Raw genomic sequence first — 16,073 nt, 5'->3', positions numbered from 1 at the left:
CTCCAGCAGTTGAACTTCTTGAACAGACATGCTGGATTCACCTGATTTGTAAACAAATAAGTTGCGGATTTATTCCTTGGCAGTTCACGGGTCCTTCACTGGACTGTTTCTTACTTATTTTGCTGCTTGTGTATTCATTTTGGCCGCTCAAGTGACTGAGGTGTATAATCAGGAGAATATGGTAACTTTTCAAAATAAAATATTTTTCCAAAATAATAGATTGTTCAGGTTCAGATAATAAATAAAACAGAAAAAAAAGTGTAGCTTGGTACCAACTGATCCACATACTGGTACCGGTCCGTGGCCCGATGGTTAAGGACCACTGAGGTATTGCTTTATTTACATGTATACAAACAATCTCTTTCTCACATGTGCGATCCTGTCTGTCAGAGAAATTAGGGGCTATAAGATCTAACATGTCGTAATCGACAACAATGCTGTCAAATATTGCAAAGATTGTTTTAAATAGTCTAAAACATAGAAAATGATTGTGGAATAAATGGGATAACAGGACTGTTCAGACACAAGGAGTCATTATGGTGTTAATTTGTTTCTTTTAATGACAACAGTAAATGACAGTGTAATTTTCTAGGCTTCTGGGAGATAGATATTGATGTTAGTATTCTTACTAAATAAAGTATACTTTCATCCTTGACTTGACTTTTATACTTGACTCGCTACAAGTATTGATGCTACTAGCTTAACTACATTTCTCAATAGTGTGGCGGTAGCATCGCTACTTTCTAAGTCCAATAGCTTTTCAGTAGCGAAGCTATTTAATTAGTCAAGTAAGGCAGTAGCGTCCACACAAACTACATTTACTGATGGTGGATCAATAAGTAATGGCACCGATATTCATGGAGCTGTGAGGCCGGTGTCAAGCCGATGAAAGTAAATTCATATGATGGTGAGAATGATAATTTCTTCTTCTTCCTATTTTACTGTGTTCGACAACAAAGTTTTTGGTGTGTTAATGCCACCTCTGGTTTGCGATGTCACCAACCGAAACTTGCTTGAAGGAAAGATGACTAAGGAAGAGGAGTTATTTCTGAAGCTAGATTTCTCGTTACCATACCTCGAGAAGTATAAACATTTGTAAGAAAAATTACAAACAAATAAAAAAACGAACGAACGAACGAATGAATAAAATTTCAAACAATGCAATTTAGAAACATCGCAAATGATGAAAGAAGAGTTCAACATGTCTCAAGTTTGGAGCGTATTTTTGATGCTTAAGAATTAAAATGCACACCAATGAATCTAATACTTCTTAACTAAAAGGAAATAGGCATATACACTGTTTATTGCAATAAGTATATTCCAAGGCGTTATATAATTAAATATTCATGTTAAAAAGTAAATTAAGTTTTATATATCTAATAATTCCAGCTAGCTTTAAATAACTTTAAATAACTAGCTTTAAATAACTATTGTATACACAAAACTTTCCGTTGTTATATGTAAAAAGGCCTAACTACATGCAATACCATTCAAATATCTTGCTCGTCCCCAACTATTGACAGCATATCACTCAATGAGAAAAGGAGAGAGAGAAGAATTTGCACTTGCCATAAATTTTCTGCTCTATTCATTTAACCTAAGAAATGTAATGTTTAGACCATCACTGTGTGTTTTTGGGGATCACGGAGCCGGTAAATATTTTCCGGAAGACTCGCAGAGCTTCCAGGACAGGCCATAAGATTGCACGAGAAACTAGACAGCAGCGATCGCTCTGCTTGCGTCACAGCAGCTTAAAACACTGGAAATACAATGGCTGCACTTGCAACAAAGGGCATCACTCATGCAAGTTGCACCAATAAACATGAATAATATACAGGAGCGCATGTACTTCTTCAGTCCTGTCAGTTGTGGCGTGCGCCCTCTCATTCCCATACAGGTGAGATGGGCAGTGTGAACTCCACCATGCATGATTCAGAGAGCAGAAATTTGAAATCATGCGAACATGTAGAGACAGAAATGACATACTGTTGTGTAAATAAGATATTACATATTTAGCTCATTTATTAAAAGAAGTTGTGAATGGCGCTGTATATAAAATAACATTAACTTGACTTCAAGGGAGCGGAGAAAGCCATTGGTAGGGGAAACACTACATTCTTCTTAATTTTCGCCTGTCCTACTTTTCCCAGAATCGGTTTACTGTATGATTGGAATGTGTTTTATTCATCTCTCCACGCAAGGTAATAGATCACTTCATGAAATAAAACCTTCCCACTCCCTGTCAAGCTCAGCACACACAGCGCCAATACCTCTGATTGGTTTTCTGCTGACATCTGTCTCGGAAGATGAGAGATCTCATTTTTATATTCAATTCTCTCACTCTGACATAAAATACATCTCATGTTCTAGCAGAGTCTCAAATAAAGCATCCAGCTGCCATGACATCTACAGTACACATATATTATTAAATAACATAACAGCCAGCATTTACAGTGTTTTTGACATACTGCACAGCTCAAATTAAATCCCTATAAATCTGTTGTTTCAGCTTTGGCACTCTCTTCTGAATCTGAGTAGAATTGCATAAAAGTCTCCGGAGAGTCATTTGGATTAATTTTCTAGAAACCATTTTTAAAGCTTAGTAATTATCACCTATTCACTAATCAACTTTAAGATGTGACTAATGTCCGGCAATAACTTGAAAACCATATTTTATACTGTTCCGCGGAAATTGATTAGTCAATTTAAAGCTGAATCATTACATCAAATGTAATTACTCTGCAGCTATTACCTCCGCTATTTAAAGTGTGTTTCATACTATGTTATCCATGCCAGAAAAGATGATGCAAAATGGACAATTCTTTTGCATCCCATAGATTTTAAGTGCAACTAGAGTTTTCTTGGCCAGGAGAAAGAATACAGCAAAATGCAGAACAAAGACAAGACAATTGATCGAAGTCCTAATGTATAACCGTGCGGCTGAAGATCTGCACTGGGTGTACGATGAACTCATTGTCTACTGCTAAAAAAAGAAAAGAGGCCATCCAATCATGCACAGCAAACCACAGAGTCATCAATTTCACTGAACTAATCCAACTGGTGCTGTTAAGAAAATTTCAGAGGAAAGCTGGAGAAAAAAATATCAATCACTACATCTTCCAATAGCACAGCCCAATAGTTTCTTTAATGGGCATAATGGTGACAAGACCAATTTCAAGAAATGAACCGCAAAATTACATATAATCTTCTTTTGTTGCTGATAACATGCAGTGACTTAGTATAGATTTCCTAGTAAATGCTTGGGAAAGAAACCATCAAACCAACCATTACTACTCTAAAGCTCTTTGCACGGGGAAAACGACCAGGGCAATTCTTTGTGTTTCCAACTGACTTGTTGACTATTACCGATTCTTACGCTTCACTAGTAGTCCATTACACATATTATTTCCCTTTTTACAAGGACACATGTTTGAGAAGTGCCATTATGTCCAGGCCCATGTTTCCTAAGGTGTTCCTAACCATCCATGAGTTTCAAGAAACAGAAAATGAATGAGAGATGATTAACCCTCACTATGATTACTGAGAAACACACTCCACTGTCCACTCAACTATAGGCACAACAGCACAAATGTAGTCTTAAAATACCCATCTTTGTGCACAAGTGAAAAAGCAGGAAATTTACTGGCTTGCTTGTTTTGATATGCTACAGTAATGGACATTGTTAGCTCAAGGGGTCATGGTTTGGCCCCTGTTATCTCCAAACAAGGCCATCCTAACAAGGCCAATGATTATAGAAAAAAAGAAAACATGAGCTGAGTTACCAGACTGAATCAAATGAAATAAAAAAGGAAAGAAAACAAGGAATACATATTTTAAAGTGTTCCTGCAAGCTATATTATAATATTAATTATGTGTAACTAACAAATAAAATGTAAAGGAAAAGAGCCTTAGGTCATTGTATAAATATTATTTGGATATTATGAATTAACATAAACATATTGGGCAATCTTTTTATGTGATTTGATTCACCCATTTGTCATACTAGCAGTAATGTAAAATAGTTATGTTTCCCCAAATGATCAGGGCTGCATTTCCGAAAACCATCACCATCATCATCATCATCATCATCATCATTAATATTATTATTATTAAAGTAGGATTTTCTTCATTTCCTAATAAATAATAAACATAAAATTTTATTTCTTAATAAATAGCCTCATTAATCATTTTTTATGATGTATGATGATATTAGAATATGTGTTAGATTTGTAAGTGATTTTATGTTTTAGAAAAGAATATGTAATATGTAAATATTTGTAAAAGAAACACAGGTTCTATGTGTGCCATTTACATATTTTAATTAATATGAAAAGCAAGTGCATGTTTTTAGCGAAACCATATTTTATGTGTGTGCCTGCAAAACATAATTTGCACAATGAAATGATGGGGTTCTTCTCTAAAGAAGTTGGTACCACCCCATTTAGAGCATCTTTATGGGTGTTTTACATTGTAACTAATGTGGTTCAAAAAAGGGATCTGCAACAGAGAAACTACTAGTTTTGGGAAAAACTCATCACTTCATTTTTTTTCACCAAATAATGCATTGTACTATGATAGTTCAGCCACAAGTCATGTCGTTGTTTGGAAAACGCACCCCAGGTTGTTAGTCTATGTATGTAACAAAGCATGCACAGTGGGGGAAACAAGTATTAACACGTCATCATTTTTAGGGGTTAACCTAAGCTTTACAGTCTCTGGGTTCAGTCCATTACTTCCACTGTATCTGTTCAGCTGAGGGAATGGAACCAATCTTGTCACGTCAGACACAGCAATATTCCAAGATGGTGGTTTACTATATTCTAAAATCTATAGTAAAACATGCTTTTTTTTTTTTTTGCAAAATGGTTACATTAATTGAGTTTGCTTAATATATTTTAATTAAAGTGGAAACTAATTTACAAAATCATGTAAATTTGACTGACTCCTTCACTTCCACTTGAAGCTGCCAGCACCAAAATAGCCTTTTATTCTTCTATTTTACTTCAGTACAGTATCCTTGTGTCATTGTCACTACACATAGTACCAAACCAAAACCTGGTTTAGCTCCATGTCAACAGGTTTTTTTTTTATATTTTCCCTAAAAAAAAATGACATGTTGAATACTTTTCCCCCCACTGTATATAAGTTTAACTCAATAATGAAACTGCTGAGCAATGTGTAAAAAAATGTACAGTACATAATTAGTGATATGTATACTCTTTAAAAATACTGGGTTGCTTTAACCCAACTTTGAGTAAAATATAGAAAAAATACACCAGTAGGACAAATTTTCGGATAAAATGTTTATGATGTGGTAGGGTTTTCTTTACTTTTTTCTAACATCCTTTGTGCTTAAAATAAAAAAAAGAAACTCAAACAGCTTTGGAACAGGTGAGGTGAAGGTTTAGTAAATTATGCCAGCAGTATTAAGTAAACCATCCCTTTAATCAATCTGGATTCAACATTTGCTAAACTTCAGACTGCATGATTTTAGCCCAAATTTTGACTTGCCAACAGGTTTTGAGAAATCGCTGACAAATGCCTGAATCACAGGCAAATCAGTCCTCGCTCCCGCAAACAACAATCACACAGTGTGAACTATTAAAGACGTAATCTGAAAGAATCTACGACAGTCGCCGACACTCGTGAGATATTTGTAATGCTAAATATCTGGAGTTGTCTGCGATTCAAATCATGCCAAGTGAAATGTGTCCTGATTGAAAATAACATTGGCGATCACCTACAGCCAATGAGAGAGCATCCACTAGTGTTGATATCTGCAGGCCAGCCTGAGGTTGATGTAAAAGTTAAAAGACTCATTATCTGTCTAGTTGAACAGAGGAAATTATGGAGTAACTAGTGTAAATTTTGCAGCAGCAACTTCCCTTTAATGGCCAGGTAAGCAAATAAGTATATTTTCTACCCCACTAAAGGCTTCTATCTCATTATCTAGTTAATAACAAAGGATAAACTATGTGACCCCGCATTGTTTCCATGTCACTTCTCGCATGTGTTTGGTTATGAGACGTAGTTAGTGGACCAAGACAAAGTTGTTGACGATCCTATTGTAATGTCATGCACTGTGAAAGCACCTGTTGCCGATCTATCTTGCAGTGTAAACACAGCAGCGACAGAATGCTTGCCCAGATAGTCATGCAGTGTGAAAAAGTCTGTGACACGACAAATCATGCAGTCTAAACTGCATTAATTTAAAGCCTGGGTTTAATGTTTTAAAAGCATCTTTGTCTCCATTTCACATTCACAATTTGATATCAAGAAAGGTTTTATATTCAGCATTAGATATTCAACCCAACAAACTGAGCTACTCAAGAAAGATAGCAGTAAGTCTCTAATGTGGGATCCTTATCTACTAATGCAGTGTCAGTCAAAAGCATTCAAATGTAAGCGTTTACAATACTCTTAAACCACAACTCAAACTTAGACCAAGAGAATAACTAACAAGGCACTTAAAAATGCACCAGCACAGTCAGTATTCGACTGCAAATGTCATTCGGCGTTGAATAAATTAGAGATCTATGGCAGAACGTGATGGTGCGTGTGCCACCTGTGAGTAATACTGCGGCTAAAAATCGATCCGGACACTGCTTTTTTACTCAAGGAGCTAAAATACTTTCAGGGGCCCATGCATGCATCCATAGCTCATTCAAGGTAAGTTCATTTAAAAGCAACTCATTTGAAACATTGTACAACTATGGCAGAACCTTTTCTAATGGTTAGGAAGAAGTTGGCACGCGCTGTACAGCAGAGTCAGCTGTCGTATTCCTTGGCACAGTGACAAATCTGATATTTCATATAAATGCTACACTGAAGCTAAGGCTATTACCCAAAGTGCCAAAGTAATGGCAAAACATGGATAAAATGTGAACTTTTGCAGTAAAATGGAATCAAATGGTTTTTAACTCATATGTTTGACTTTTTATATCAGTTTCACTAGAGCAGAACTTCTAAAACATCCACAACCCATATCCCATTGCTTGCATCAAGCTCAGCTGTCAAGTCCCCACTAATTTTAATGTCATGTCAGTGGTGTGATAGACTGGGTAAATGTTTAATGAAAGAACTGCACTTACTGTGCCATATTAAAATTCCCTATCTCTCCAAAATAAACTCTGAGTGGAAAATTGAGAGCAAATGTAAGATTAAATTGGTCGAATTATGCACTTTTTACATGACGTAAGGTTTCAGGCTTTTCCTAGAAGGTTTTTTAGATTTATTTTAACATGCTAGCATATTAACAACAGAACATAATAACAGAGCATCTTTACACACATCCAATATTTCCAAAAGCATAGAAAAACAGAATAAAATTAATAAAACTAATAAAATAAATAGGCCTGCCCTAAATAATTTTTACTTAAATAAATAATTAGAGAACAAAACGAAAACACTAACTGATCCTTTTTAAGGAACGAGGCATGGGCTGTTTTTTTTTAATAATGTTTTTTCTTCCGTCAAATAAAAATAGCAGACTTTCTAAAATCGCTCGCTTCACGGAAAATATGCATTTATTTAATGCCAACCTGTTATTATTATATTACAAAAGATTTTTACATTTTTAATAGAAATAATTATTTATTTTAAAGATTATGTCTTGATATAAGGCTTCCTCTCTCACTCGCAGTTCAAGTGCGTGCGCTGCATGATGAAAAGACAATAACAACGCGTGCATATGTTGACTTTTTGTAAAAAGTTCGTTGTTTAAATATGATATTGCAAAATTTACATATATGCTTTATAGGCTATAAAATGAAAGCTAAAGCCTATTGGTTGTGTTTATGACGCAGACAGAAGGCCATCAGCATCAGCGCTGGTTTGGCATCAACTCGTCTGTATCAAACAGCAATATTCTCATTTCTTTTTGCTTCTTTGGCAAATATGTCTGTAGGCATGTGTGGTCAGACGTTATCATCCCGCAAGTAAACAAATACGTCTGATCACAGCAAACGTGATTTTCCATTCCAAAAATGTCAGGCACACCTCACTCCTTTTATGTTGACAAGGAAAAAAAAAGGTGCAGTCCTTTTTTTTACGTTACTATGAAACGACTGAATCAGCTGGGTATTGATTGTGCAAGAATGTTGCTGTCTATGTTGTTACAATTTTAATATTTAATAATATTGTGATGACGAGGCAATGGCGCAGTAGGTAGTGCTGTCACCTCACAGCAAGAAGGTCGCTGGTTCAAATCTAGGCTCGGTTGGCGTTTCTGTGTGGAGTTTGCATGTTCTCCCTGCCTTCGCGTGGGTTTCCTCCGGGTGCTCCGGTTTTCTCTACAGTCCAAAGACATGCGGTACAGGTGAATTGGGTAGGCTACATTGTCTGTAGTGTATGAGTGTACTGGATAAATTGGCGGTTCATTCTGCTGTGGTGACCCCACATTAATAAAGGGTCTAAGCCGACAAGAAAATGAATGAATAAATAATATTGTGATATTCAAGATTTGTAAATTCATGCAACTCTGGATAACTTGAAACAGCGAGCAATAGTCTTTCCTACGTCTTTAAAAGTTCTCTGCTGCTCTGGGATGAGCCGCGTGCAAAACACTTGCAACTGTTAGTAAACCATTTAAAAGTTGCCCCTCCTCTCACAAAAAGCACATTCAATCGGCCCCTTATGCAGCCAAAGTAAAATATATGTAAAATAATATTTTTTAATTGTTTAACTGATATCATAAATCGGTGGATATGGAAGTCAATGGTTACAGGTTTTCAGATTTCTTTAGGAAAAAAAAAAATCTTCATTTGTGTTTACCGGAAGAAAGAAATTCATAAAGCTTTGTGATAACTTATGTGTAAATAAATAGTGAGTGAATTTTTATTTTTGGGTGAACTCTTTAAATAACATAAATTACTGATGAATCTGCTGCTGTGGCTACCAGACTTTCTTCCTTTTGCCTGAAAGCACACAGCGTTGCCTATACCTGCCAGCAGAAGCATGTACATACAGTATATTATTTCATATAAGTGAAAAAGTATGATCTGCTCACACATTACATGTTGTTTTAGTAGCCTAGGGGTAGGGTAAAAGCTACTGTAACTATAAGAAGAAACTTCTGAGAGACCTGACCATGGATTTATAATGGGTTGCCTTACACCATAAACTGTAAAAAAATGGACAAAGTATTCGTGGCGTCACCCATAGGTTTCTGAAGAGCGCAAAACAGACCTATAAGTAGGCGTAACCAACTGTCTCCATTTTGTTTGCGAGTCATCGCATCGACCAGAGATTTCCAAAAAAGGGCAAAGAAGCAAAGCATCAGTGGAACTACAGCTGCCTGCCAGCATTTCGGGAGAAACGCTTAACACTTCATTACCTGTGACTCATTTGTGACCACATTTGCTTGGTTGTATAAAATATTAATAAAGTGTTTAGTCTACAAAACACTGTTGTCATACATTGAGCCACTAAGCACTGTTTTTTTAGTGATGGGTCGTTCATGAACGATTCGTTCATTTTGACATTTTGACTCTGGAACTACGAGTCCTTTCAGGGAGGGATTCGTTCATCCACGCGTGCGCACATTTGTGCAGGTGGTATCATTCATTTCAAGTCTTTTGAGTTGTTCATCGCGAAAAGGCAGAAGCCAATCATATGCACTTAGAGCCGGAAAAAGAATTGAATCGTTCATCTCTCGAGTCCTCTATCGGGATTGAGTGATTCGTTCCTTATGGGCCAATCATATGCGTTTAGAGCCGGAAAAAGAATTGAACCGTTCATCTCAAGTCCTCGGGTTTGAGTTATCCTGTCATGTAATGAACAAATGACTCAAGAACCAGAAGCCTTAAAGGTAAACTAATTATCATGGCTCCTATCGTGTACATTGGTTAAGATTATATGTGACTGTCAGTGTAACGTGAACGAACTACTGACATTTGAAGACATGAAGAGGTGAGCTAAGCAAAGAGACAACAATACTTTCATAGATAAAAGAGCAGATAAACATTGAATTATTATTTTCTCCTTCTTATAGTATTCTATTGATGACTTATATGTCGTGTAATCAACCTTTTGGGCTAGTTGTAGATGTGTTTGGAAGCAATTCGTAACATTTTAATAATATTTTGGCAAATTGAACCAAATAAACAAAATGACTCGAAAAAAGATTCGGTCATCTCAGACTCAAAGAACCGAGTCAGTAAAATGATCCGAACTTCCCATCACTTCTGTTTTTATTATGTTTTTTGTACAGGAGAAAAATGTCAATAATTAGCAAATAATTAAAATATTATCTGTGTTAGTAAATGCAAGGCAGTTGATGAAATCCAGGCATAAAACTGTATGACAACATTTCAGATGACTCGGCTATAGCGTACAGTTTTTTTATCTGTCAGGTATTGGAATACACTGAAGTTCTAAAGAAAATTAAAAATGATAAATTATCTTAAATAAAACAAATAAACTTATAGATATGGTGCAGTGCATCGGGAAAGTGTTCATAGAGCTTCACTTTTTCCACATTTTTTTGTTACAACCTCATTCCTAAATGGATTCAATTAATTTATTTCCTCAAAATTATACACACAATACCCCATAATGACAATGTGAAAAAGGAGTTTTTGAAACTGTTGCAAATTTATATATATTAAAACAAAACTGAAAAATCACATGTACATGAGTATTCACAGCCTTTGCTGTAAAGCTCTAAATTGAGTTCAGGCACATTCTGTTCCATTGATCATTTTTGAGATGTTTCATCAGCATAATTATGGTTCACCTGTGGTAAATTCAGTTGATTGGACATGATTTGAAAAGGCATAAACTTGTCTATATACTGTAAGGTCCCGGGGTTGACAGTGCATGTCAAAGAACAAACCAAGCATGAAGACAAAGGAATTGTCTATAGACCTCTAAGACAGGATTGTCTCAAGGCACAAGGCTGGGGAATTTTACAGAAACATTTCTGCTGCTCTGTAAGTTTTAATGAGCATAGTGGCCTCCATCATCCGTAAATTGAAGCTGTTTGGAACCACCAGAACTCTTCCAATAGCTTCCTGGCCATCTAAGCTGAGTGGTCGGGGGAGAAGGGCCCTAGTTAGGGAGGTGATCAATAACCCGATGGACACTCTGTCTGAGCTCCAGCATTCTTCTGTAGAGAGAGGATAATCTTACAGAAGGACAACCATCTGTGCACTAATCCACCAATTAGGTCTGTTTGGTAGAGTGGTCAGACGGAAGCTGCTACCTGCCTGGAATTTGCCAAAAGGCATCTGAAGGACTCTCAGACCATAAGAAACAAAATTCTCTGGTCTGATGAGACTAAAATTGAACTCTTTGGAGTGAATACCAGGCGTTACGTTTGGAGAAAACCAGCCATCGTTCATCACCAGGCTAATACCATCCCTACAGTGAAGCATAGTAGTGGCAGCATCATGCTGTGGGGATGTTTTTTCAGTAGCTGGATTTGGAAGACTAGTCAGGATAGAGGAAAGGATGAATGCAGCAATGTACCGAGACATCCTGAATGAAAACCTGCTTCAGAGAGCTCTTGACCTCAGACTGGGGCAAAGGTTCATCTTCCAGCAGGACAATGACCCAAAGTACACAGCAAAAATATCAATGTGGTGGCTTCACAACAACTTGATGAATATCCTTGAGTGGCCCAGCAAGAGCCCAGATCTAAATCCTATTGAAGATCTGAAAATGGCTGTACACAGTTGCTTCCCATCCAACCTGATAAAACTTGAGAGGTACTGCAAAGAGGAATGACCAAAATTTCCAAAGACAAGTTTGCGGTAGGGCTGCACGATATATCGTTTTAGCATCGAAATCGCGATGTGCGCATCCGCGATAGTCACATCGCAGGAGGGTGCGATGCAAAGCAAAAAAAAAAAAAAAAAAAATCTATATATATATTATGGGTGAAGCCGAACCGGAATACGGTATTCGGAAAAGCACGAATAGCGTGTTTTTACGAATACTTATTTCAAACAATACTTGATAAATTATTTGTATTTGGGAACAAGAAAAACATTATATCAAAAAGCTGCGTTTCCTCATGAGACCGCAGTGCATGCCCGCGTGAGTGAGTGAGTGAGTGAGTGAGTGAGTGAGACGTTCAGGAGTCGGTGGGCGGGGTGGGGCCGGGGTAAGGAGACTGAGCAAGCTGCTTCTCTATACAGCAACAGAGAAGGCTTGGCAGAGCGAAAAATACTTTTCTGCATTACTATTTTTGTTTATTTTATCATACTAAAATAACACGTGACAGTTCACTCAAAAGTGAAAGTTCTTTCTGTTAGTAATTACTAACACTCCCGTCATTCCTACTACTTTCAGAACATACATTTTGATATTTTACCATATGAAAATGCAATGCAGTTATGAAAATTGAGAAATTAAAGCAATACAGAGATCTGGTCCCCGCGTCAGGTCAGGGTGCACCTGTAACCTTAAAAACGCAGACGCGGCAGAGGCGCACTAAACTCACACGGAAAAGAACTGGGCATTCAATTCATGTTTTCGTTAAACAATTCTTTAAATACAGCTCTTTTGATCTCTAAAGGGGAAAAAAGCAAAAGAAATTTGTCGTTAAATTAATTTTAGCAAAGACGCAACTGCCTGTCATTTTCACATTCGTTTTTCAGTTAGGGATTTGGTCTATTAGAGTAACCTAATAAAATTGTTTTGTTGGACACTGTAGTCTACACAATAATCAATATTATAATTTATTATATAAATTAGCTATTATTAAAACTAAACTATACAATTGATAAAACAAAACCCTTTTTAATGTTTGCTTTCATTTTAACACCGCTAACAGTTGTAATAAGAAACATCACATTATGCAAAAGCAGTCTTTTGAGTTTAAAGATGATCAGCCTACCAAGTCAAGTTTACAGTGTCATAAATGAAATGGGTAGCATGAGTAAAGGGGATTTGCCCAGCACACAACATCATGCGCTGCAGGTAAGCTGAATGATAATCTTTAAAAAATATATAGGGTATGCAATACAAAACTTTAAACATTTATTTATTTTTTAATGAAAAGAAAAGAAATCAGGAAAGGAAAATATAAACCACTGGTCTGGCGCTGATACTTTATTGTTTGTATCCAGAAGAAGGGGGAAAAAAAAGCAGATGAAAACCTGGCTGGGGAGACGGCAATAACATATCAGTTCTTCAGCAAAGATCACGACATCATTGTGATGGGTTTATCATACAACGCAGTTCGTGTTTATAATCATTAATATTAACTAGTATTAATTCTCTCTCTAGATTTAGTTTTCGGGCTTGTTCTTGTCGGCGCAATATAGTCTCGGCTTATTGCACGTACGAATCCGATTGTGAAGAAATATCAAGCGCTGGCATTTTTTATTGCATCCTTTTCGCTAGTTAATCATTTATTTATTTTTTTAGTGGTGCGAACATTATTTACTGGCAAACATGTTCCATGACCTCGTACATCAACAAATGTAGCCTACTTAAGTTAATTTACCTTTTATGTAAAAATTACGGAATAACTTAATTAAATATTAATAAATAAAATATCCGTATAAAAGTAGGCTACATGTTTATTTTTGAACTTTCGTTAATAAAACAACACAAAACTGTTTATAAATATTGTAGTTAAATATTAAATTACTTTAACTGCTTGAAACCGTATAATAATAACAATTAAACGTTACATTTTTAAGAACTTAACAAATAGTCTAAATGGCACTTTACTAATAAGTGTAATAATAATATAAATATTAATAATTATAAGTACAAAGAAAATATTAACCTAGTAACAATATAAGTCAGATGTTAAAAAAAACAGCGTAGTTTCTCTCCACCTTTTGTAGTCATATTTTAAATTATTTGCTAGAAAAACTAACATGTTGACTTTGTCCGGTTTAAGTGAAGAATGGGGTTATAATGTTTCCAGCAATACACTGTCAGACGGTGTGCTTGTAGCGAAAATGCACAGACAGGGTACTTTTTCACAACCATGCGAGAGAGGGCTTCTCCTTCTGTTCCGCCGCCCGCATTTCTCGCGACGCAGGTTTCTCTACGCTGCGGAGCGGCGCGTTCTTAAGTAGTTACCAAATATGTTGCTCCATTTCTCGTCAATGTCTTCCATTTATCACTTTCTCTTTTGTATCTGGCCATTTTTGCAAATGCCTCTGCCATGCCTGAGCTGGGCTTCTGCGTTTAGAAGACAGGAGTTGATTAAGCCTACATGGCTTTTTTCCCTCGCCGTCAATCGCCACTATCTTGCATGGTTCGGGACCCGTGGATCTGCGTATCGATGGATTTGCTCCTCAGTGTTTGGACTCTCAGCAGTGAATATTAAAACACACTTTACTTAAAACCCCCATACAAAAAGCTTAATCCAAATTGATTCGTTCACCTTTCTCAGTCGGCACATATCCAAAATGTTCCCAGATGTAAGAGTTCGTTTTCTAACAAGATTCATGGTTGAACTTGAACTTGCTGAATCGCGCCTAATGTTATATTCTAACAGATATGTAATACTTGGCAACATAACAGTAATTTGTGTTTTAAAGTGCGTGACGTCACGTACTACGGCCGTGACGCGGTTGTCATGGTGACCGTCACAGCCCTAGTTTTAAGTATATATATATATATATATATATATATATATATATATATATATATATATATATATATATATATATATATATATATATATATAATATCGCAATATATATCGCAGGGGAAAAAAATATCGCAATGTCAATTTTTTCCAATATCGTGCAGCCCTAGTTTGCGGCATCATAATCAAAAAGACTTGAGACTGTAATTGCTGCCAAAGGTGCATCAACAAAGTATTGAGCAAAGGCTGTAAATACTTATGTACATGTGATTTTTCAGGCGACCAATGAGACCTAGCTGTCACTCAAGTGGCCATGGGTTGTCATGAAGGGTAAAATTGCTGTTCACTGTTCACTGACTGTTCACTGCAGTCAGTGAACATCTAAAGATTCTGGAGCCAGCCCCCAAAGCCTAGTTGATGAATTGAAGTTTTAGTTACTTCCGTATTGGCTTGACGAGGGTGAACGGGATATTGCCGCTTGGTTTAAACTCAATGGCACAAGGTGAACAAGGCAGCTGGCTGCCATCTAATGATATTTGTTGAACATAGGTTTTTAAATAGTCATAAGCTTTCAGCTTATACAGCTTCTGTCAGGTTAGTCAAAAAACTCATGTGAGTTGCCACAACATCAGTTTTATAACATTTTAACAGGTACTTGCAATTATAAACCACAGGAAGAGCCCTAACAGAAACTTCCATAGTCTTGGTTACATTTTAAGGTAATCTAACACATTAATGGAAGAAGACTGCTTGGAACTTTGCAGATATCTGTCATGCTCAGGGAGTAATATGACGTATTAAAGCTGAAAGTTTAAAAAGCACAGGTCCCTTTAATGAGTCCAACATGGCTACGGGAAATGCAAATGTGCCTATTATTATTAGAATAAAAATAATGATCATTCAACCCAAAGCCATATCATTATACCCACCATTCAGATAGGGTAATTATGATGAAAAATAAGCCATGTTTGCTTTAATTCCTTCTCAAATACTTGGCTTCTCTATAGGATCCGCCTCTTGAGCAAGGTAATTGTGCCAATTATAATAAAAATACAGCTACACAAAGACTAAACAGTAAATTCCCAGTAATGAGACTCCTAAACTTTTTCATAACACTGATTCTTGAGAACTGGGGCGAGACGGGCTGTGAAACTAAAGAAATAAAAATTTATGTTTGAAGGAATAATGTTCAATCTGTTCAGCATTTTTGGAGGTATCTACCCATGAAATGTGTTTTTCCAAGTCTCAGTATGGGTCAATACTATCAGATATGAATATATTTATTAGATCCAAATTCATTAAATGAATGAATTGAGACACCAGGGTAGTTGCAAACTGATTTTCAGCTCAATCTATAAAACTGTCAAAACAGTGAAATGTAAAATCAGAATATCACACAATGGTATTATGCAGATGCCTTGTCATATCTAAAGTAAAATACACACATTTATGACCTTGTTCAACTTGGATCAGGTAAAATATTGTATTACTGCCTTTAAGATGAAGACCAATGATC

At 36.3% G+C, this 16,073-nt stretch overlaps 1 protein-coding gene across 4 annotated transcripts in view; it reads right to left on the bottom strand.

Annotated features, from left to right (window-relative positions):
* The window catches only part of lrrtm4l1 (leucine rich repeat transmembrane neuronal 4 like 1), a 318,547-nt gene that overhangs the window by 62,628 nt on the left and 239,846 nt on the right, over positions 1 to 16,073 (bottom strand).

Source organism: Danio rerio, chromosome 10, assembly GCF_049306965.1.
Source record: "Danio rerio strain Tuebingen ecotype United States chromosome 10, GRCz12tu, whole genome shotgun sequence".
Taxonomy (NCBI): Eukaryota; Metazoa; Chordata; class Actinopteri; order Cypriniformes; family Danionidae; genus Danio; species Danio rerio.
This window is presented reverse-complemented; position numbering and strand designations above follow the sequence as displayed.